Here is a 25,028-nt window from a genome sequence, read left to right on the forward strand (position 1 = left end):
CTCCTCCACATCAGGCCCCATCATCTCCTCAATGGCAGCCCTCATTAATCGCTCTGGCGACGGACCGATGGACACAACGTTCTCCTCCGGGGAGGGCTGCTGCTGACCACTGGCTGCTGGGGTGGATGTTATAGCTTGCGTGGGGCGTTGGCTGTTGCTGTTGTTGGGAGTAGTGTTGGGCGAACATCTAGATGTTCGGGTTCGGGCCGAACAGGCCGAACATGGCCGCGATGTTCGGGTGTTCGACCCGAACTCCGAACATAATGGAAGTCAATGGGGACCCGAACTTTTGTGCTTTGTAAAGCCTCCTTACATGCTACATACCCCAAATATACAGGGTATGTGCACCTTGGGAGTGGGTACAAGAGGAAAAAAAATTTAGCAAAAAGAGCTTATAGTTTTTGAGAAAATCGATTTTAAAGTTTCAAAGGGAAAACTGTCTTTTAAATGCGGGAAATGTCTGTTTTCTTTGCACAGGTAACATGCTTTTTGTCGGCATGCAGTCATAAATGTAATACATATAAGAGGTTCCAGGAAAAGGGACCGGTAACGCTAACCCAGCAGCAGCACACGTGATGGAACAGGAGGAGGGTGGCGCAGGAGGAGAAGGCCACGCTTTGTGAGACACAACAACCCAGGCCTTGCATGAGGACAAGAAGCGTGCGGATAGCATGCTTTGTACCGCCATGCAGTCATAAATGTAATAAAGATAAGTGGTTCAATAAACAGGGACCACGCGGCAACGCTAATCCAGCAGCAGCAGACGTGATGGAACAGGAGGAGGCGCAGGAGGAGAAGGCCACGCTTTGTGAGACACAACAACCCAGGCCTTGCATGAGGTACCGCCATGCAGTCATAAATGTAATAAAGATAAGTGGTTCAATAAACAGGGACCACGCGGCAACGCTAACCCAGCAGCAGCAGACGTGATGGAACAGGAGGAGGCGCAGGAGGAGAAGGCCACGCTTTGTGAGACACAACAACCCAGGCCTTGCATGAGGACAAGAAGCGTGCGGATAGCATGCTTTGTACCGCCATGCAGTCATAAATGTAATAAAGATAAGTGGTTCAATAAACAGGGACCACGCGGCAACGCTAACCCAGCAGCAGCAGACGTGATGGAACAGGAGGAGGCGCAGGAGGAGAAGGCCACGCTTTGTGAGACACAACAACCCAGGCCTTGCATGAGGTACCGCCATGCAGTCATAAATGTAATAAAGATAAGTGGTTCAATAAACAGGGACCACGCGGCAACGCTAACCCAGCAGCAGCAGACGTGATGGAACAGGAGGAGGCGCAGGAGGAGAAGGCCACGCTTTGTGAGACACAACAACCCAGGCCTTGCATGAGGACAAGAAGCGTGCGGATAGCATGCTTTGTACCGCCATGCAGTCATAAATGTAATAAAGATAAGTGGTTCAATAAACAGGGACCACGCGGCAACGCTAACCCAGCAGCAGCAGACGTGATGGAACAGGAGGAGGCGCAGGAGGAGAAGGCCACGCTTTGTGAGACACAACAACCCAGGCCTTGCATGAGGACAAGAAGCGTGCGGATAGCATGCTTTGTACCGCCATGCAGTCATAAATGTAATAAAGATAAGTGGTTCAATAAACAGGGACCACGCGGCAACGCTAACCCAGCAGCAGCAGACGTGATGGAACAGGAGGAGGCGCAGGAGGAGAAGGCCACGCTTTGTGAGACACAACAACCCAGGCCTTGCATGAGGACAAGAAGCGTGCGGATAGCATGCTTTGTACCGCCATGCAGTCATAAATGTAATAAAGATAAGAGGTTCCATAAACAGGGACCGGCAACGCTAACCCAGCAGCAGCAGCAGCACACGTGATGGGACAGGAGCAGGCGCAGGAGGAGAAGGCCATGCTTTTTGAGACACAACAACCCAGGCCTTGCATGAGGACAAAAAGCGTGCGGATATAGCAGCAATGCTTTTTGCCGCCATGCAGTCATAAATGTAATACAGATGAGAGGTTCAATAAACAGGGACCGGAAACGCTACACCATCCCAGATGTTCATTGGTCATGTTACTTGGTTGGGGTCCTGGAGTGTTGCGTAGTCATTTCCAATCCAGGATTGATTCATTTTAATTTGAGTCAGACGGTCTGCATTTTCTGTGGAGAGGCGGATACGCCGATCTGTGACGATGCCTCCGGCAGCACTGAAACAGCGTTCCGACATAACGCTGGCTGCCGGGCAAGCCAGCACCTCTATTGCGTACATTGCCAGTTCGTGCCAGGTGTCTAGCTTCGATACCCAATAGTTGAAGGGTGCGGATGGATTGTTCGACACAGCTACGTCATCTGACATGTAGTCCTTGACCATCTTCTCCAGGCGATCGGTGTTGGAGGTGGATCTGCACGCTTGCTGTTCAGTGGGCTGCTACTGCATGGGTGTCAGAAAATTTTCCCACTCCAAGGACACTGCCGATACCATTCCCTTTTGGGCACTAGCTGCGGCTTGCGTTGTTTGCTGCCCTCCTGGTCGTCCTGGGTTTGCGGAAGTCAGTCTGTCGGCGTACAACTGGCTAGAGGAGGGGGAGGATGTCAATCTCCTCTCTAAAGTCTCCACAAGGGCCTGCTGGTATTCTTCCATTTTGACCTGTCTGACTCTTTCTTCAAGCAGTTTTGGAACATTGTGTTTGTACCGTGGATCCAGAAGGGTATAAACCCAGTAATTGGTGTTGTCCAGAATGCGCACAATGCGTGGGTCGCGTTCAATGCAGTCTAGCATGAATTGAGCCATGTGTGCCAGAGTCCTACCAGAATCCTCATCATCCTCTTGTGAGCGTTGTGATAGTTGTTGTGATGCATCATAGTCGTCACCTTCCTCCTGGTCTGCTTCTGCTGACCATTCGCGCTGAATTGTGGAAGTCCAACGTGCACCGCTCTGGCCCTCGTCAGTGGTGGCATGAAATTCCTGCTCCAACTCCAGCTGTTCCTTCTCCTCTTCTTCGTCATAGCTGCTGGGGCCAGCGTTCCCTGAGGCGGATGGCCTGATGTTGGTACCATCACGCTGATCGTTTTCTCCTTCAGATTCCCCCAGTTGCATCATGACAGCTGTTTCCTTGATTTTCAACATTGACCTCTTCAGTAAACACAGCAGTGGTATGGTAATGCTGACTGAAGAGTTGTCACTGCTCACAAGCAACGTGGATTGCTCAAAATTTTGGAGGACTTGGCAGAGGTCCAACATGTTGGCCCAATCGGATCCACAGAAGCTTGGCAGCTGTCCGGATGCGCCTCGGTACTGCGCCGTCATGTACTGGACCACTGCACTCTTCTGCTCACAAAAGCGTGCTAGCATGTGCAGCGTAGAATTCCAGCGCGTAGGGACATCACACAGCAAGCGATGGTGGGGGAGATTGAAGCGCTCCTGCATCTTGGCGAGTGCCCCCGAAGCAGTACTGGAATTTCTACAATGTTTGGCCACTCGACACACCTTCAACAGAAGATCGGCCACGCCTGGGTATGTCCTCAGGAACCGCTGAACTACTAGGTTCATCACGTGCGCCAGGCAAGGGATGTGTGTCAGCTTAGCCAACCTTAAAGCGCGAATGAGATTACTCCCATTATCACACACAACCATGCCCGGTTTCAGGTCCAGCGGTGCCAGCCACAAATCCGTCTGTTCCTTTATTCCCTTCCAAATTTCCTCCCCTGTGTGCTGCTTATCCCCAAGGCAGATCAGCTTCAGCAACGCTTGCTGACGCATGCCAACAGCTGTGCTGCACTGCTTCCACGATCCTACTGCTGCTGGGTTAGCGTTTCCGGATGAGGTACAGCTTTGAGATGCGTTGGAGGTGAAGGAGTCAGAGAGGTAGGTGCTGCTGTTGTTATCCAGTGGGAGGGACGGCGGTGCAGCTGTTTGCGGCGTGGGCAACACCCGCGCCGTAGCAGGTGAGGAATCGCTGCCAGGCTCCACAAGGTTCACCCAGTGCGCGGTAAGGGAGATGTATTGACCCTGTCCGAATGCACTCGTCCAAGTGTCAGTGGTGAGGTGAACCTTGCAGGCAACGGCATTCTTCAAGCTTCGGGTTATTTTGCTGACCACGTGCTCATGCAACTCAGGCACTGCAGAGCGCGCAAAGTGGTAGCGGCTGGGAACCACGTAACGTGGGATGGCCACTGACATCATGCCCTTGAAGCTGTTTGTCTCCACCACTCGATATGGCAGCATTTCGCAGGCCAGAAGCTTGGCTATGCTGGCTGTTACTGCTACGGCCCGGGGGTCATTTGCTGGCAATTTCCTCTTGCGCTCAAACATCTCCGACACAGACAACTGAACCGTAGCACTGCACACGGAAGGGCTGTTGGTTGTTGTGTTTGATGAACACTGGGAGACCTCAAGAGCACTACTCCGGAAAGTGACAGTGTCAGCGTCGTCTGATGTTTGTGAATGTTGTGAACCACGCAATGGCTGGGCTACTGCTGCTGCTGAGGTGGGTCTGGTGGTGAGTCTGGTGAACCCAAGGGAGGCAGTGTTGCTGGTACCCTGTCCTGCCGCGTTTGCCCACAGAGTGGGATGTTTGGATAGCATGTGGCGGCTCATGCTGGTGGTGGAGAGGTTGTTAATACTTTTCCCCCTGCTCAGGCGGGTCTTGCACACCTTGCAAATCACCATGGTAACATCCTCAGTGCAGTCTTCAAAGAAAGCCCAGACTTTGGAGCACCTGCCTCCTTGCTGGCGATTTCTGTTTGCTCCTCTTTTGCCTCTCACTTGAACTTCCACGCTTGTGGTGCCTGAAATTGCGCGCCGCCTACCTTGTGGCACAAGGCGAACTCGTGCAGCAGTGGGTTCTTCAACAGACTCATCTGTGCTGCTGCTACGACGGCGATGTTCTCGTTCACAAACAAAATCTGGGTCTATGTCCACATTGTCCATACCCTCCTCTTCCATCTCCTCAAACTCGTCATATGTCATTGTGGGGGGCCGCCGCCGTGGAGTAGAGCTCCCCAGAACAACCTCTGCGCAGCTCACTCCAACGTCGTCTTCCAGATCTTGTCGGCCGACCTCCTGCAATTGCAACCCCTCCTGCCCAACTTGCTCTGGGATTTGGGTTTCCGAGTCCTCCTCGGACTCGCCTTGTATTTCAGTGCCCGGTGCATTTCCCACAGTTAATGGTTGTGAATCCGGGCACAACATTTCTGGCTGTTCCTCTATTGACCTTTGAAAGGTGGAAGTTTGTTGGGCTGGGAATAGCTCCTGCGAATACCCCATTGTGTCCTGAGGTAATTCATCGGACTGGTTATCTGGCAGTTGTGTGCGTGGTGTCGCTGCCGGTTGTGTCAGCTTTGTGCCCACTGGCTCCTTGTAACTGGCTGAGGACTCGGATCTCGTGCGTGATGTGCTGGTGCTGCTTAACCCACTGCTGGACGCTTGAGAGGTCATCCAAGTAATTATCTGGTCCTGTTCTTTTGGATCTGTGAGGGTTGTTGTCCTGGACAACATGGGCGGTATTGAGTGGGTTTTCTTGGGTGCTCCCCTGTGGCCTGTACGTGAACCGTCAGGGGAAACACCTCTTCCCTTGCCCCTTCCTCTTTCACCGGATTTCTTCCTCATTTCACTTATCCTTACAGTACACGCTGACTGGCAGCAGTACAGTGGCAGTACAGAAATGCTATACAGTACCACTATTCCCAGCAGCGACACAGAGCACAATGCTATACAGTGGCGGGTGAGCGGTGTACCACTATTCCCAGCAGCGACACAGAGCACAATGCTATACAGTGGCAGGTGAGCGGTGTACTACTGTTCCCAGGCCCAGCAGACACAGAGTGGAAGTAAACACAATGCTATATAGTCTGGCTGAGCGGTGTACACAGAGTGGCAGTACACACAATGCTATATAGTCTGGCTGAGCGGTGTACACAGAGTGGCAGTACACAATGCTATATAGTCTGGCTGAGCCGTGTACACAGAGTGTCAGTAAACAATGCTATATATAGCGTGGCTGAGCGAGGTACACAGTGGCAGTACACACAATGCTATATAGTGTGGCTGAGCGGTGTACACACAGTGTCAGTAAACAATGGTATATAGTCTGGCTGAGCGGTGTACACAGAGTGTCAGTAAAAAATGGTATATAGTCTGGCTGAGCGGTGTACACAGAGTGGCAGTACACACAATGCTATATAGTCTGGCTGAGCGGTGTACACAGAGTGGCAGTACACACAATGATATATAGTCTGGCTGAGCCGTGTACACAGAGTGGCAGTACACACAATGCTATATAGTCTGGCTGAGCGGTGTACACAGAGTGTCAGTAAACAATGCTATATATAGCGTGGCTGAGCGAGGTACACAGTGGCAGTACACACAATGCTATATAGTCAGGCTGAGCCGTGTACACAGAGTGTCAGTAAACAATGGTATATAGTCTGGCTGAGCGGTGTACACAGAGTGTCAGTAAACAATGGTATATAGTCTGGCTGAGCGGTGTACACAGAGTGGCAGTAAACACAATGCTATATATAGCGTGGCTGAGCGAGGTGCACAGTGGCAGTACACACAATGCTATATAGTCAGGCTGAGCGGTGTACACAGAGTGTCAGTAAACAATGCTATATATAGCGTGGCTGAGCGAGGTACACAGTGGCAGTACACACAATGCTATATAGTCAGGCTGAGCCGTGTACACAGAGTGTCAGTAAACAATGGTATATAGTCTGGCTGAGCGGTGTACACAGAGTGTCAGTAAACAATGGTATATAGTCTGGCTGAGCGGTGTACACAGAGTGGCAGTAAGCACAATGCTATATATAGCGTGGCTGAGCGAGGTGCACAGTGGCAGTACACACAATGCTATATAGTCAGGCTGAGCCGTGTACACAGAGTGTCAGTAAACAATGGTATATAGTCTGGCTGAGCGGTGTACACAGAGTGTCAGTAAACAATGGTATATAGTCTGGCTGAGCGGTGTACACAGAGTGGCAGTAAACACAATGCTATATATAGCGTGGCTGAGCGAGGTGCACAGTGGCAGTACACACAATGCTATATAGTCTGGCTGAGCCGTGTACACAGAGTGGCAGTAAACACAATGCTATATATAGCGTGGCTGAGCGAGGTGCACAGTGGCAGTACACACAATGCTATATAGTCAGGCTGAGCCGTGTACACAGAGTGTCAGTAAACAATGGTATATAGTCTGGCTGAGCGGTGTACACAGAGTGTCAGTAAACAATGGTATATAGTCTGGCTGAGCGGTGTACACAGAGTGGCAGTAAACACAATGCTATATATAGCGTGGCTGAGCGAGGTGCACAGTGGCAGTACACACAATGCTATATAGTCAGGCTAAGCCGTGTACACAGAGTGTCAGAAAACACAATGCTATATATAGCGTGGCTGAGCGAGGTGCACAGTGGCAGTACACACAATGCTATATAGCCAGGCTAAGCCGTGTACACAGAGTGTCAGAAAACACAATGCTATATATAGCGTGGCTGAGCGAGGTACACAGTGGCAGTAAACAATGCTATATATATAGTGTGGCTGAGCGAGCGGTGTACTACTGTTCCCAGCAGCGACACACAATGACTGGGGGGGACCCTGGCTAGCGTGGCTGGAGAGCGAACTACCCTGCCTGCCTACCCAAAGCTAAACCCACAGAGAAATGGCGGAGATATGACGTGGTTCGGGTATTTATTTACCCGAACCACGTGACCGTTCGGCCAATCAGAGCGCGTTCGGGCCCGAACCACGTGACCCGTTCGGCCAATCACAGCGCTAGCCGAACGTTCGGGGAACGTTCAGCCATGCGCTCTTAGTTCGGTCATGTGGCCGAACGGTTTGGCCGAGCACCGTCAGGTGTTCGGCCGAACTCGAACATCACCTGAACAGGGTGATGTTCTGCAGAACCCGAACAGTGGCGAACACTGTTCGCCCAACACTAGTTGGGAGTGCTGCTCACAGCGGAGGTCTCTGAGGAACTCATGGTGAGCTCATATAGTGGTTGGCGGTGAGTGGAGTATTACTGATCCCAGCAATATACACACTGACTGGCAGAGTATGCAATGCTATATAGTGTGGCTGAGCGGTGTACACAGAGTGACAGTAAACACAATGCTATATAGTCTGGCTGAGCGGTGTACACAGAGTGGCAGTACACACAATGCTATATAGTCTGGCTGAGCGGTGTACACAGAGTGGCAGTACACACAATGCTATATAGTCTGGCTGAGCGGTGTACACAGAGTGGCAGTAAACAATGCTATATAGTGTGGCTGAGCCGTGTACACAGAGTGGCAGTAAACAATGCTATATAGTCTGGCTGAGCGGTGTACACAGAGTGGCAGTACACACAATGCTATATAGTCTGGCTGAGCGGTGTACACAGAGTGGCAGTAAACAATGCTATATAGTCTGACTGAGCCGTGTACACAGAGTGGCAGTAAACAATGCTATATAGTCTGGCTAAGCAGTGTACAAAGAGTGGCAGTAAACAATGCTATATAGTGTGGCTGAGCCGTGTACACAGAGTGGCAGTAAACAATGCTATATAGTCTGTCTGAGCCGTGTACACAGAGTGGCAGTAAACAATGCTATATAGTCTGGCTGAGCGGTGTACACACAGTGGCAGTAAACAATGCTATATAGTGTGGCTGAGCCGTGTACACAGAGTGGCAGTAAACAATGCTATATAGACTGGCTGAGCCGTGTACACAGAGTGGCAGTAAACAATGCTATATAGTCTGGCTGAGCGGTGTACACAGAGTGGCAGTACACACAATGCTATATAGTCTGGCTGAGCGGTGTACACAGAGTGGCAGTAAACAATGCTATATAGTGTGGCTGAGCCGTGTACACAGAGTGGCAGTAAACAATGCTATATAGTCTGGCTGAGCCGTGTACACAGAGTGGCAGTACACACAATGCTATACAGTGTGGCTGAGCGGTGTACACAGAGTGGCAGTAAACAATGCTATATAGTGTGGCTGAGCGGTGTACACAGAGTGGCAGTAAACAATGCTATATAGTGTGGCTGAGCGGTGTACACAGAGTGGCAGTAAACAATGCTATATAGTCTGGCTGAGCGGTGTACACAGAGTGGCAGTACACACAATGCTATATAGTCTGGCTGAGCGGTGTACACAGAGTGGCAGTAAACAATGCTATATAGGGTGGCTGAGCGGTGTACACAGAGTGGCAGTAAACACAATGCTATATAGTCTGGCTGAGCGGTGTACACAGAGTGGCAGTACACACAATGCTATATAGTCTGGCTGAGCGGTGTACACAGAGTGGCAGTACACACAATGCTATATAGTCTGGCTGAGCGGTGTACACAGAGTGGCAGTACACACAATGCTATATAGTCTGGATGAGCAGTGTACACAGAGTGGCAGTACACACAATGATATATAGTCTGGCTGAGCCGTGTACACAGAGTGGCAGTACACACAATGCTATATAGTCTGGCTGAGCGGTGTACACAGAGTGGCAGTAAACACAATGCTATATATAGCGTGGCTGAGCGAGGTACACAGTGGCAGTACACACAATGCTATATAGTCTGGCTGAGCGGTGTACACAGAGTGGCAGTACACAATGCTATATAGTCTGGCTGAGCCGTGTACACAGAGTGTCAGTAAACAATGCTATATATAGTGTGGCTGAGCGAGGTACACAGTTGCAGTAAACAATGCTATATATAGTGTGGCTGAGCAAGCGGTGTACTACTGTTCCCAGCAGCGACACACAATGACTGGGGGGGACCCTGGCTAGCGTGGCTGGAGAGCGAACTACCCTGCCTGCCTACCCAAAGCTAAACCCACAGAGAAATGGCGGAGATATGACGTGGTTCGGGTATTTATTTACCCGAACCACGTGACCGTTCGGCCAATCAGAGCGCGTTCGGGTCCAAACCACGTGACCCATTCGGCCAATCACAGCGCTAGCCGAACGTTCGGGGAACGTTCGGCCATGTGCTCTTAGTTCGGCCATGCGGCCGAACGGTTTGGCCGAGCACCATCAGGTGTTCGGCCGAACTCGAACATCACCCGAACAGGGTGATGTTCTGCAGAACCCGAACAGTGGCGAACACTGTTCGCCCAACACTAGCGACAGGTTCTGTTGGTATGTGTGGAGGAGGAGGGACAGCTAATGAGGTAGCATATAAGGTACATTAAGAGTCGGTTGGGCTGAGTGGGGAGAACAATGCACTTGGCAAGCACTGATCACTGGCCAAGGGCTGCTGTGCCTACACTAGATTCTTGGCAGGCATATGTATTAGTATGGCGCTGGTCCCTTGGTTGCAGGGTGAGCCGAATGATGGCTCACCCTGATGACACTGACATTTCCACTGGCATAAAATACTATTCACCCTCTGACTCGTAGCTACTCGGGGGTTGGGGGGGTACATAAGTCAGGTCCAGCAAATTATAGCCATGCGGGCATGGACTATAGCATTGAAGCTAGAGTATCGCCATAGGTTTGGTAAATTTACTGATATTTTAAAATAGCGGATAACAGAATATTAGTAAAATTAATGATATTCTAATGCTGTTAATTTGCACCCATTTTTACATGTGGCGCTTTCATAGGTACCCTCTCTAGGTGAGTACATTAGAGAGTATAATGAGCAAATGGTTACTATTACAGCAAGGAAACATACCGGTACTTCTTTTAGTAGGTAAAACAGCTATCCCTTGTTAATTTTAGATGCCCTTAAAATGGTATTAAACTCTAACATAATATCCAATAAAAATGTGTTTTCTTACTTTTTATAATCCATACAGTTATCATATTTGCTTTTGTGCACAAGTATTATTATTCATTTAGAAATTATAAGTTCCCACAGTTCAGTTTATTTACTCTGAAAGCTGGGATTGCATTTTATTCATAACTGCTGTATTTATATTGTAAATGCACCCAGTAAAGATTTCTGAGTAGTGTTTCAGTTCAGGACACATTAGCATAAGTTTCTACACAGTCAGAGAATATTTACTTAATTGTAGGAAGTGAAGAATGTAAACACAAGATAAGGTTATCACCAGTTCAGATTTGGGATCTCCCTGCAGGCGAACAAGTAAGTCCTGTGATGTAACTCTTTGAATGCTGTTCTACAAAAAAACTGTGTTAGTATAGTACAGTGCTGTCCAACTTCATGGGCATGGAGGGCCAGTTTTTTTTCAGACCCCATGGTGGAGGGCCGAAGGTTCTTGCTAGAGCCGCAGACACCCCCCCCCCCCCCCCCCCAGAAAAAATGCAATTAAAGGACAATTAGATTGGCAGCACTTTCCACAAAATGCAATTTAAGATGTTGGTGAAGTTGTGTGGCGCGTAGCGCGCCAAAAACCACGAGGGTCCTGTTCTGCGTAGAGCGGCGCGCCGAAAAATGGGTGTGGCCATGGACCAGAATGCGGGTGTGGCCACGGGTGGAGACAAATTTACATGAATTTAGCAATGTGGGACATTAGATTAGGACAGTGGTGGTGAACCTTTTGGAGGCCGAGTGTCCAAACTGCAACCCAAAAGTCACTTATCTATCGCAAAGTGGCAACAGCAATTTAAACTACATACAAAGGTTTTAACTCATACATAAACATTATGGAAAATCCAAGTTGAAAATAAACTGTGAAGATAAACAATTTCATCCATCTACTCCTGAAAAATTTGGGTGTTTTTCAGAACCTCCCAGTTTTATTTTCCGTTTTAAAAAGCTAAAAAAGTAGGTTTAACGCTATTGTTTCATGATGACGATTCAGCTTTTCCATAGTCTCGCAGTTCGCAATCATGTGACCCCCCAACAAGACAAATTCAGCAATCATGAGGCCCCCAACATGACAAATTCAGCAATCATGAGGCCCCCAACAAGACACATTCAGCAATCATGATGCCCCCAACAAGACAAATTTAGCAATCATGAGGCCCCCAAAAAATCATGAGGCCCCCAACAAGACACATTCAGCAATCTTGAGGCCCCCAACAAGACAAATTCAGCAATCGTGATGCCCCCAACAAATCATGAGGCCCCCAACAAGACAAATTCAGCAGTCATGAGGCACATAAATAGACAGCATTTCACATAAATAAGCAGAATGCCCCTTAAATATGGTAGACACCTATCACCTGGCTCCTAAATTCTCCTCTACTCTACTGGCTGCTGTGCCTGGCTGGCCTGGCAATAGTGTTTTGGGCTGGATTGGGGATGATGTGTGGGCTGAAATGCCTTGCGGTGCTGCTGTGGCCGGGCTGGCGGTGATGCTGTGGCCGGATGAGGTAGTGACAGGTGCCCCCCCAGTTAGAGACAGGTGTCCCCCCCTCAGCTGAGGTAGTGACAGGTGCCCCCCCAGCTAGATAGTGACAGGTCCCCCCCAGCTAGATAGTGACAGGTGCCCCCCCAGCTAGATAGTGACAGGTGTGTCCCCCCCAGTTAGATAGTGACAGGAGCCCCCCCAGCTAGATAGACAGGTGCCCTCCCAGCTAGTGACAGGTGCCCCCCCAGCTAGATAGTGACAGGCGCCCCCCAGCTAGATAGTGACAGGTGCTCCCCCAGCTAGATAGACAGGTGCCCCCCCAGTTAGTGACAGGTGCCCCCACCAGTGAGCGAGCCCGTTACCTTTCTCTCCTGTGTCCCCGCTGGCCTCTCCTATGTCCCCGCTGCCGCTGCTGCCCCACAGCTCAGACCTCACAGATCGCGGCAACTGAAGCAAGCAGAGCGCGCGCATGACACCCGCGCGGCAGAACGTCACATGCGGGAGTGACTAATGATTCACTTCCGCATGTGACGTACTCCGTGCGGGTACCATGCGCGCGCTCTGCTTGCTTCAGTCGTCGCGATCTGTGAGGTCTGAGCTGTGGGGCAGCAGCGGCAGCGGGGACATAGGAGAGGCCAGCGGGGACACAGGAGGCCACAATACGAGGGAGCAGGCATGGCGCCCATAGCGCAAGCCATGCCTGCATCCCAGGAAGACGAGCGGGCCGCAGCAGGTGGCCTGGCGGGCCGGATGCGGCCCGCGGGCCGCCAGTTGGACAGCACTGGTGTAGTATATGCTGTAAATAATATTTTAAAGCAAAGAAGAAATGCTGGGTTTCATACCACTTTAACAAGAATATTAGCTTAGTAAATGTTTTATTTTTTAGATAAAATATTAATAGCCTTTATGGAAAATTAGTATATACAAGGTAACTAACAATTCAACAATATAACTTTTATTGCTTTGTCAAACTACAAATAAAATCTATGTCAACACATGATGATAGCTTGTGGGGAAGGTCAAGTACATAACTCTATATTCTGCTTTAAAGAGCCTAGCTATTTATGTATAATGAAATAAAGTTGTGAACTTTCAAATGAACTTGAATGTTTTACTATTGTTTCAAATGGCCAAAAATAGGAAAGCACATTTATCACACAGGCAAACTTGTTATTCACATACAATTAGATTGTTTGAATTGAACATTTTATAGACACTTTAATCATTTGTTTCATAGATTGAGAAGGAGAACGCATTTGATTTTCTGTCATTGGGATAGTTGATAAAGATCAGTTGCCTGATAAATGTTGCAGGTGAAGGTGCTGATCAAAGCTTTTCTCTCATTTGTTTAGCACAATACTTAAAAATTAATTAAAATTGACACCGCTCTAATGAGACTCTCTTACCTACAGTCTCCTCTAACCAGGCAGAAAATACAAAGCAATCTAATCAGAGATTTCTTTTAAACAACCTATGCTGAGAACAGACAAGCATTTGCACAATTATTTACTTACTGATGCACATAATGCAGAGTGTTTGCACTCCACCTATTTAGAAAAATAATTGCTTTACAATCAACACTGGTTGAACTTTTAGAAAATGAGTAAGTAATCAATAAAATACTTGTAAAGAGCAATTATGAAGTGCAATAGCCAATTATATGTCAGGGAAATTTTAGCAAACGCACTTACTATTAGTAGGTAACTCCGAAAAAAGGTTAATTTTGATGGATGAAATGATAAGCAACTTATTTTAATTCAACCAGAGCTCTATCAGAGTCACCATCTAAGCTATAACACACACAGAAGCATTATGTATGTCTCAAGAAAATCTCTGCAATTTCAGTTAGATAATGTTCATGTCTTTGTGAAAAAGCATATGGCTTGAATTACTTAATTGCAAAGAGTGTATTAGTGATAATTCACTTAACCTTGATGCTCACACAAGTACACAGGTATCAAGACACTGTGATGTGTACGCACTCTCACTCTTCATTACTGGAAAAAAAATAAAATGTTTATTATTATGGTATATCATGCATGCATAGTTTATTTCCATTTCTGAAGTTTTCATCTTCACCTTTTTTTATAATAATATAAATGTATTTATTTAAAGAACTTTTTTTTTAAAATGAAATATAATTCTTTAGGTTAAATGTCTGGGGAAAAAACTTTTATTAGTAGCAGATTCAGAATTTCTGTTTTACTTTGATGGGTGAAATAATAATAATAAAAAACTTGTTAGAGTCACTCACTATCTAAGCTATGATACATGCTATCAAAAGTGAATTTGGCCTGAATAACTTAGCTACATCTAAAGCATTGAGGATACTTAACTTGTGCTTGTTGTCTCCTGCCAACTCTGGTACATAAGAATTTTTGTATTATTATTATTTGTTTTCTTTTTAAAGCGCCAACATATTACGCAGTGCTGCACTATAGATAAATGGGTTTAACATACAAAGAGTTTAGAACAAGTTCATGCAATGGGGGTGAAATAACTTTAGTAACAATAGTTCAAGGCTATTCTAGTCCATAAAGAGAGGTGCCTGACAATGAGGGTGCATGATCAAGCTGGAAACACTAGGGGGAGGACACAGAGAGGCTTACAAACTAAAGGGTGGGGTATAGAGATAAATTAGGTGCATCTAAAGAGAAGGTGCTCAGTAGAATGTATTATAGTATTGATGCTGGGGTATAGGGGAGCATGAAAATGTCTCACTTGAAAGGATTCAATTTGGGGGAAAGTCAAATGGTCAGAGCAAGTGTCAGTGGGGGCAGTCCTAGTGAAGCCCTCAAAGTAAAAAAATCAGAGTGAAAAATCCCAGGTGTCGACAGGCACAGGTCATTGGAGGATCAGAGGGGGGTGGGCGGGTATCTACCTGTACAATCAAGCCACAGTGTGGTGTGAGTGCACTTCCCCTTCATTAGTGAACAAGTAAATGTTTATTGTTATTTTTTTATATGCATGAATGCATATTTTTTCTCTTTATGCAGTCCTCCTTCTAACCCCATACCTGCTGTCTTCATTTAATGTGCTTCAAAACATGATAAGTCATGAATGTCACCAGTAGGATTGTGCATTCAAAACAGTAGGTGTGACTACCTTGATGGAGACATATTCTTAGATTTTATTGTTAAAGAGAATCTGTATTGTTAAAATCGCACAAAAGTAAACATACCAGTGCGTTAGGGGACATCTCCTATTACCCTCTGGCACAATTTCGCCGCTCCCCGCCGCATTAAAAGTGGTTAAAAACAATTTTAAAAAGTTTGTTTATAAACAAACAAAATGGCCACCAAAACAGGAAGTAGGTTGATGTACAGTATGTCCACACATAGAAAATACATCCACACACAAGCAGGCTGTATACACCCTTCCTTTTGAATCTCAAGAGATCATTTGTGTGTTTCTTTCCCCCTGCATCTCTCATGCACTGAAGTTTCAGGCTGCTCTTTTCTTCTTGTAAACAGCTTTGCCCTTGTCTGAATTTCCTCAGTATGTGAAAGCCCAGCCAGCTCAGAGGACGATTTATCCAGCTTGTAAAAGATAAGAGAGCAGAAAGAAGCTACACTAATCTAAATATCACACAGGCAGTGTGCAGAGAGGGGCCTGAAAGGGGGAGTTCATAGCAGAACCACAACACTGAAGAACTTGGCAGCCTTCCAGACACAGGCTGACAAGTCTGACAGGGGAAAGATACATTGATTTATTACAGAGACTGTGATAGCAGAAAGTGTTGCAGTAAGCCAGAACACATTAGAATAGCCTTTGGAACTTGTAGGATGATAAAAAACAGGATGCAATTTTTGATACGGAGTCTCTTTAAAGGTAACTTGTAGACCAGTGCCCTCTACTGTCCTCTTTGTATAAATAAAAAAAAACATTTTTTCCTACATAAACAAATAGATTCTCACACATTTTTTGAGAGAATGTGTGATTGTGCTTGTCTGTGTGCATATTAAGGGATAGAAAATGTACCATTTTAATCTCAAATTATAGTACAAGTGTGGGAGAAAAAATATGAAAAACTATTTTGTTTCTAGATCATTTATGCCGTAAATTAGCTAATAAGTACTGCAGAAAATAATTTGTAATGAAATTGTGAGTAGAAAATACCAAACTTGTAACATTAGGAAAAGCAGAACCAAATATTTGTTTACATAGGTTTATTATTTCATAACACAGAAGGTAGAGTTAAAAAAAGAAATATGGATGGGACAATAAATAAAACCTACACTGATATTTAGAAAAAAAGTTGTTCAAATCAAAATTAGAAAAGCAGCATTGACTAATGTTAGATGGCTGTGATTGTTTTTGCAGATCAACTTAAAGAGAACCCGAGGTGAGAGGGACATGGAGGCTGCCATATATATATATATACACACACACACACATTATATATATATATATATATATATATAGATAGATATATAGATATATATGTACACACACACATATATATATAGATATATATATATATATAGATATATATATACACACACACACACACACACACATATATATATATATATATATATATATGTATATATATATATATATATATATATATATATACACACATACATATATATATATATATATATAGTACATACATATATATACATTTTATATACATATATATATATATATATATATATATATATATATATATATTAAGGAAGAAGTTTATTGGAGCGTAAACTGAATAACAAACATGTAAATCAAGTAGAACCAATATGGTATATGTAATACAAAGGATCATACATAGAACTGACAAAAAGTGAAATTTTTAGGTTCATCATACAGTACAATCAAGAATATAAAGCACCACAGGATAACAGCCCATAGAGAAATAAACTGAAACTCAATATAACCCAACAGTGCAGTCTCGTAAACCTCCACCCGCTTCCCCTCTCAAAAACACATAATAGGAGAACAAAAATACTCATGGCTCTATCTACACTATAATATTGAATGTCCAAGTAAGCGACTGCCCCGGGGACCAGAAAAGAAAGGACAGAGTAAGAAGACTGACCACAGCCTGCCCCGAAATGTTAACCACTCCTCCCAAATTGCATTGAACCGATCCAGATTATCTGTGCTCGGGTAGAAAACCCTGTTCACTTTTTGATTTCAGTAAATTTTATATAATAAATAAAGAAAAAACTGTTTCAGGCATTTTACATTTTTACTACCTCTGACTGAAGCCAATCCTGATGTAATTTCCTCCCTAAGGGCTCGTTCGCGCTATCAGCGTTTGTTGATTGTTTTTAAGCACTGGCGATTTTGCAAATCACCCTAAACCCCTTGTGTAATTATTTCCTATGACAGTGTTTACATGTAAGCATTTTGATTTTATTAACATCGCGAAAACGCTACATGTACCATCTTCTGAGCCTTTTTGCTCAATGAAAAGTATAGGGAAATCGCAAAACGCTTTAAAAAGCGCTTTGTATAGTGATTTCCCGAGTGCTTTTAAGAATAAATATATTGTATTTATTCATTTCTGGGTCAAAGAGATAACTTCCTGACTAATGTCAGGAAGTGAAAATCTTAATCGCTCAGCAAAAGCGCTTACAAAAGCACTTTTCTAAGCATAAAGCGCAGGGAAGAGCGCTTTGAAAAGCGCTCTATAAATCGCTCAGTGCTTGCGATTTATGATGTGAACAAGGCCTTACTCTTTTTTTCTCCTAGAAACTGCACTGTCATGTCTAGTTTGCTTTATAAACACATGGGAGCACAGCATAGATTGTATTTCAGCCGATTCTCTCTTCTCAGCCTTGTGTTACACTGAACTGCTCTCAGTTAATCAGTGAGGAGCAGGAATGTGGGAGGGAAGTTGACAAACTTCCCTCTCCTCAACAATGAAGGAAATAGAGCCAGGCTGACTGAGATAAGATTCATTACCGAAGAAACATTTATGATTAGATTGGAATGCTTGCAATGCATATTCAAGTTGCAGGCTGCATAATAACCACAGTGCAGTGGGTAAATGGAATTTGATTTTGTGGCTGGCAACCCCACTTTAAGGGAGATACAAACAGTTAAAAAAAATCCTGGAGATTTGTAATTGCCTGTTTGTATGCTATATGTGGCTAAGCTGATTTCTGCTGTTAAAAGCACAGATATTCAATTTTCTGTCTTGCTTGTGGGGTGCCCTACAGCTAAATGGAAGCCAGTAAAAGTCTGCAGAAACCACAGGATATATGATAGAGCATTTTTGGTTAGATAATATCAGTGTCCCCATTTCTACACTGTGCTAACCTGGTTATACTACTATCAGTGAAAATACAAGTGGTTGGTATTCAGCACTTATTTTGAAGGATTACTATTGTATGTGTTTTTCCGATGAATATCTTTAAAAGCACAAGGGCATCTATGTTCTAGCACTAGACTGACAAAGGCAAAAGACCACTGGGAAATCAAACAATTGCTATTGCTTAATGATTAGAAAGTGCTGAATAGCATTGATGTATAAACTGCAAACTGCATTTTACTTGTTTTTATTGTGTCATTCTGTGTACATCCCCAGTTACTTGACTTTGTTCATAAGTGACTGATTATTTACTGGCTATATACGTTCTATGATTTACCAGTATAATTAACATTCTGTTTTAAGAAAGCAAACTTTTGTATTCCATAGCATTTTAGCAAGGGGGCTTTTAGGTCCATTGTAGCCCCTTACACACTCCAATGAGTACTAAGGGCAACAATGGTTAATTTGCATATATTCAGCAGTGATGCACTGGGAGACATCTCGGAGCTCACTCCAACCTGAATTATCGCAAATTCTTTCTGTTTTAAGAAAGTAAACTTTTGTTTTCCATAGCATTTTGGTGAGGGAGCTTTTAGGACCATTGTAGCCCCTTACACACCCCAATGAGTTCTGGTTCACCATGAGCTTGCTGGTTAGTCTGTACCAGTATAATTAAGAGAGAGACCTGTTTCTGTGCTTAATATTTTGAAGAGCTTTTCACTATTGTATTAATAAAGAATGTTTATGGTTTTATGCCATAATATTATTCTGATGCACATTTTCACATCTTCTTAGGCCAGGAAACAAAAGGAGACAGATTTGGTGTTATTGCAATGGCTCCACTTCTGGGTATATTACATAAATCAAATACTACTTAGACATTTATCTTTGTTAATAGGTCCATATTTTTTTTATAACTAGAGACAGGTTATAGTTCAGATTAAAGTAATACTTTGTGTTGAATAATATAATGAATCTTTAAATTATTCCATTCATTCACTTTGAAATGACTTTTTGTTTTTCTTGCTGCTGATAAACATTGTTCATAATGTCTCTGCAGGTCTATTGCTAGTTAAATAGGTCACACAATCAGCATCTGGAAATGGATCATTTATCATACCCTTGACAAAACTGTCAGAAACTGAGATTTACTAGCATCAAGGTGGCACTGGTGAGTATTCCCTGGGAAATCTTAATAGCAAATAATTTTCTGCACATCATGTATTGAACAGAAATAATTTCCTTCTGACCCATAAGTCATTCGAATGGGTTTGAGCTGTCATTATACAGAATATCTGTTGGTATTTGTTACCATGTATATAGCGTAAACATTTTCACAATACAGTTAATCTGCGAGAGATTAATGAAATCATATAGATATTACAGCTAAAAGAAGTCAAGTGTGGTAGAAGACTGAAGATTTTCATATACATAAAACAACAGTTGCTATATCCAGCTGTTTCCAGTAATATAAGGCCAGAACTTCATGTTTATGCATGCAGCAGATGACTATCAGTCAGGGCCAAGATGAGGAGTAGGGAGATGCTTGCATTGGATGTAATAATAACAGAAGGGGGTTTTACAACAATGTTCTACAAATAACATCTTTTAGGAAGTTTGCATTTATGTGTAAACTTGCTGCTTCTTGTGAGTGGGAAGAGAGGAGTGTGTGTGTGTAGGGAGATAGGGCAGTCTGTAGTCTGTAAGTGCTGGGAAGCAAGTTTGTATGAATTTCTGGTGCTGATGCTGAGGGGAATACTTGTTTAGTGGCGCTTTATTGGTGCTAGATTATATAGGTCTGCTTAAAATATACCATTGTGGTCCCTTTACACACTCCAATGAGTTCTGGGTCACCATGAGCTTGCTGATTAGTCTGTACCTCTTAAAATATATGTATCCTGTAAAATGTCTTCATATAACATGCCAATGGATTTTCAGAATCAGAATTAGAGCCAATTTTATTTGGCCAAATAAGTTTGCACTTACAAGGGATTTAACTTTGCAGTTGCTTAACCATTTCAGCTGCCCGGATGTGATCCTCACATCCAGGCGGCTGTTCTGCTGCGGTGCCGCGCTTCGGTGCACTCTCGCGCACAATCGCGGGTATGCCCCCGTGATGTCCCGGGTAGCCCTGGGATCAGTGAACGGGAACATGGTTCCTGATCACCAATCCGTGTCCCCAGCAGAAAAACCGAAGCTCTCTTACTAGAGGCTTCAGTCTTTCTGCAAAAAAAAAGTTTCCCCGTCCTCCTTGTGCGTCTGGTGATCGAGAAGCACAAGGAGAAAAAAATAAACTCAAGGTGGCCATCTTGTGGCCAAATAGTAAAATTACATCTACAAAGATTTTTCAAGGGAATTTACACAGATTTTAACATTAAAAATTAACTGTTTATTTCCCACACCACAATATAACCCAAATAAAATTTTTAATGAAAAAAAATTACAATTTAAAACAAAAAAAACAAAAACATAAATAGTTACCTAAGGGTCTGAACTTTTTAAATATGCATGTGAAGAGGGTATACTACAAACATTTTTTATATTATAAGCTTGTAAATAGTGATGGACGCAAAACGGAAAAAATGCACCTTTATTTCCAAATAAAATATTGGCGCCATACATTATGATTGGGACAAAATTTAAATGGTGTCATAACCGAGACAAACGGGCAGATAAAATACATAGGTTTTAATTATAGCATGGATTACTTTAAAGCTATAATGGACGAAAACTGAGAAATAATGAATTTTTTCCGTTTTTTTCTTATTAATCCTGTTAAAACGCATTTATAAAAAAATAATTCTTAGCAAAATGTACCACCCAAAGAAAGCCTAATTAGTGGCGCAAAAAACAAGATATAGATAAATAAATTGTGTTAAGTAGTGATAAGTATTGATAAGTAGTGATAAAGTCATTAGCAAATGAATGGGAGGTGAAAATTGCACTGATGCATAAGGTGAAAAATCCCTGCGGGCTGAAATGGTTAATAGACATTGACAAAAAAAATATTTGGACACACAGTGTAGGTAATTCAAGGACATTATGTAAGTTAAAGTGGTAGCAAACAGGGAGAGAAGTGTATATTTTCAGTTCTATGCTGTAATGCTTTCCAGCATAGAACTGGTGCTTTTGAGGTTTGTGCCACTTAGGTTCTCTGTTCCATTTTTGAGGACAAAGTGTATCCTGTTACCAGTTTTGCTGATTATGCTGCCAGGACCATCAGATATGACCCATTTTTTTTTTTTTTTATTTATCTGTGTGGGAGTTCACCTGCCCCAAGGGTGCCCTAGGGGTCTGTAATTTACCCTGCTTTGGTGACCACAGTACTGATGGTCTCCTGAGCGTGAAGCGAGTCTGGGCTTTTTTCACTACAGAGTATGGTTGTCTCCATTTTGCTTTTGAAAACATTAGTGGGGTACCATCAAAGAGATTGAGGCAATGGTTGCTTGTGGGTGGCATCTGGGCCAAAGCACTTCCTATTTTTCATGTGTCCTTATCATTTTAATGCACATTTCAGTGATCTATTTTGGTGTCCTGGTCAGCAGCAGTGGCAATATAGTAGAGGGATGTCTCAGCGATCAACAGCAGTGGAGATTCCTGGTTTGGATTAAAGCACTGTGGCACTGGCTTGAACTGTTAGGGCAATTGGGAGCATCCAGAGGCCAATCCTCAGTGGGAGGCCAGGAGTAATGTTAGGAGACTTGCTTCACATGCTGCTAGTACTGTGGGAAGCAGGACATTTGGGCCCCTGCCGCCACTAGGAATTTTGTGCACCTCCATAGACCACAATAGTTGCAGCTTTAGCAGTACCCAGTGGACAGTTTGGGTACCGGATATAGCCAAAGCACCAAGGCAGCAGAGAGACCAATAGCGCCAAAGATTGAGGCACAGATAACAGTGGTGGGGTAAGTTATTGGGTGCTAGTGTTAGCCATAGGTGGAGGGGTTAAGTGTTAGGAGTTGGTAAGTTAGTGTTAGGCTTAAGAAGCGGTGAGGAGTAAGTAGAGGAAGAGTTAGTGTGGGAGTTAAAGCAATAGTAGAATGGTAGTAAAATTACTAATATTCTACTGTATATTGGCATTATCTAGCACCCATTATTACCATTATCCTATTAGCAGCTTTTATTTTCTGGGCGCCCTTTTATGGTGTACAGATATTGTGTGTCTGAATCATCGCACTTCTTCTGCTCACCACTAGAGATGTTGCGAACTGTTCGCTCGGCGAACATCTCTGGGGCTTTTACTACTTCCGGGTCGCACTGACCCGGAGTAGTACGCCTGCGCTGCCCGGCGAAGTGCGTCCTAGATCGCGCTCCTGTTACCGGGCACTCTCTGCGCATGTGCGTGACGTCGTTCATGACGTAACGCACATGCGCAGAGAGTGTCCGGCAACAGGAGCGCGATCTAGGACGCGCTTCGCCGGGCAGCGCAGGCGTACTACTCCGGGTCAGTGCGACCTGGAAGTAGTAAAAGCCCCATGTATTCAGAGATGTTCGCCGGCGAACGGTTCGGGAACCGTTCGCTACATCTCTACTCACCACCATGGGACATTCTGCAAGTTTTTTTTTTTTCTTAGCAAAGCTGTACCTGCTACTTCCTGTTTCACCTGCTGATCTGATTGTGTGTCTGGGCTGCCAAATTTTCACTGCTTGCCAACAGCTGACCTTCCTGCAACTTGTTTGGACATACATTAGTCTACACACGAAGCTCCTTGTTTATGGTTTCCCCCTTACTGGAAGTTTGCCAGTTGCCTTCAGCTGTTGCTGTGTTACTATATTCTGTGCTTCTTATCCTGCTTTTTTGATCCCCTTGCTACAGGTGTTTAAAATAAGTAAGCATGCTATGTGCAGCTGATTACTCATACAGGAAGAGGAAAATACCATGGCAGTCTGTACCACAAGCAGTGTAGAAATTCAGGACTTGAAAAGAAGTTTCATTTGTTCTAACAGTCAGTTTTAATAATACATTTCTGTCTCCAAACTGAAAGGTAAAGTTATTTATAATAACATTAAATTACAAAAAGATTTGTGTCGCTCTGACACATTTTTTATAGCATGTTAGTGAAGTTTAATTTTAAGACTCAACAAATTCCTGCATAGAAGAGAGTGTTTCCAACATCTCAGCAGTTTGTTTTAAACCTTGTTTTTATTTTAACTCAAAAGGTTGGAGTCAGCAACGTTGTCATGAACAGGTATAAGGAAATTGTTATTTTAACTTTACAACAAAAGTTGTGTTTATTTAGAGAGTGTACTACTGAACATGTTTGAATACAATAAAATGTTGGCTAAAAATGTATTTATTTATAATAAAATGGTCAAATCTTGAAACTACTGAAAAGTGTCTTTTTGAGTGAAAGCTCCTACTATACCATTGTTAATGCGAGATGCATGTCAATAACATTCTGACACCTTTTTATTTGTTTTCAAAACACATTGCTACATTTTATTAGACAGAGTTGAAAAGCATAATTAAAGTTAAGGTGTGTTGCGATGACAAGTGCAGCCTCAATGAAAAATGTTCAGTGTGTCTTAGCAAGTTTTAATGACAACCTCCCTGTGGCTTTTAACACTTCCATAGCACCTAGAAACACAGCAGTTCCAAATGAAAGTATGAGCAAAAACAAATCCCATGTATGATAAAAAATTGTTTCCTTGAAAAGAGTACAAAATCTCTCAACACTTCTCATGGTTACAAATACAGAATGTAATGATACACCCTTCCATGACTTTATTACTGTACATTACTGTACATTCAGGGGGGCTATGAGCGGCGGGGACCCGGTGGAACGGCACGGAGGGCGCGTATGGCGACCTCCGTGTCCTCCAAAGTTATGCAGGTATCTTTTTTATTTTTGGAACATTTGGCCTTGGAAGTCCTTTAAGTAGGAGTAGAACTTAGAAAAAATGTTGTTTTAAAGTATTTTTTACTTTGTTTTGAAGCAAGAAAAACTAACAATCTTTCTGTTAAAAAGTGCCCAAAGTATGTGTAAATCATTGTTAAAGAGACTCTGTAACAACATTTTCAGCTTTAATTCTCCTAACCTACAAGTTCCTATACCTGTTGTAATGTGCTCTGGCTTACTGCAGCCTTTTCTAGTTGCACGGTCTCTATAATATATCTAATCTTCTTTTCTTTGTCAAGCATTGTCGACCCAGGGAGGTAGGAGCTGCCTTTGCTGTGATAGGGTCAAATTATGTACGCCCCCTGCACGCCCCCTCCAGGCTCACTCCTGTGTGTTTATTTCTCCCTCACAGACAGGTCCCTGCTCTCAGTCTCAGCTGTGTCTGTGAGGCTGTGGGAAGAGGGAGCTGCCTGTCACATGCTGACAATTTGTTACCCAGACACAAGTACAGAGCCCAGACTCCTGGCTCAGAAGAAACAGCTGTGTTTATAAAGGAGTCTGAGGATTCTTGTCACTCCTCAGTGGCACAAAGCCGCAGAAGCAGAAGGTAAAACTTTTTCTAAACTTGCACATAATATCTGAAGGCTGCATTCACTGTGTAATAATGAAAACTTGTCATGCAAACATAAGGCAGTATATATCCTGTT

This window comes from Hyperolius riggenbachi, chromosome 3, assembly GCF_040937935.1.
Source record: "Hyperolius riggenbachi isolate aHypRig1 chromosome 3, aHypRig1.pri, whole genome shotgun sequence".
Classification (NCBI taxonomy): domain Eukaryota; kingdom Metazoa; phylum Chordata; class Amphibia; order Anura; family Hyperoliidae; genus Hyperolius; species Hyperolius riggenbachi.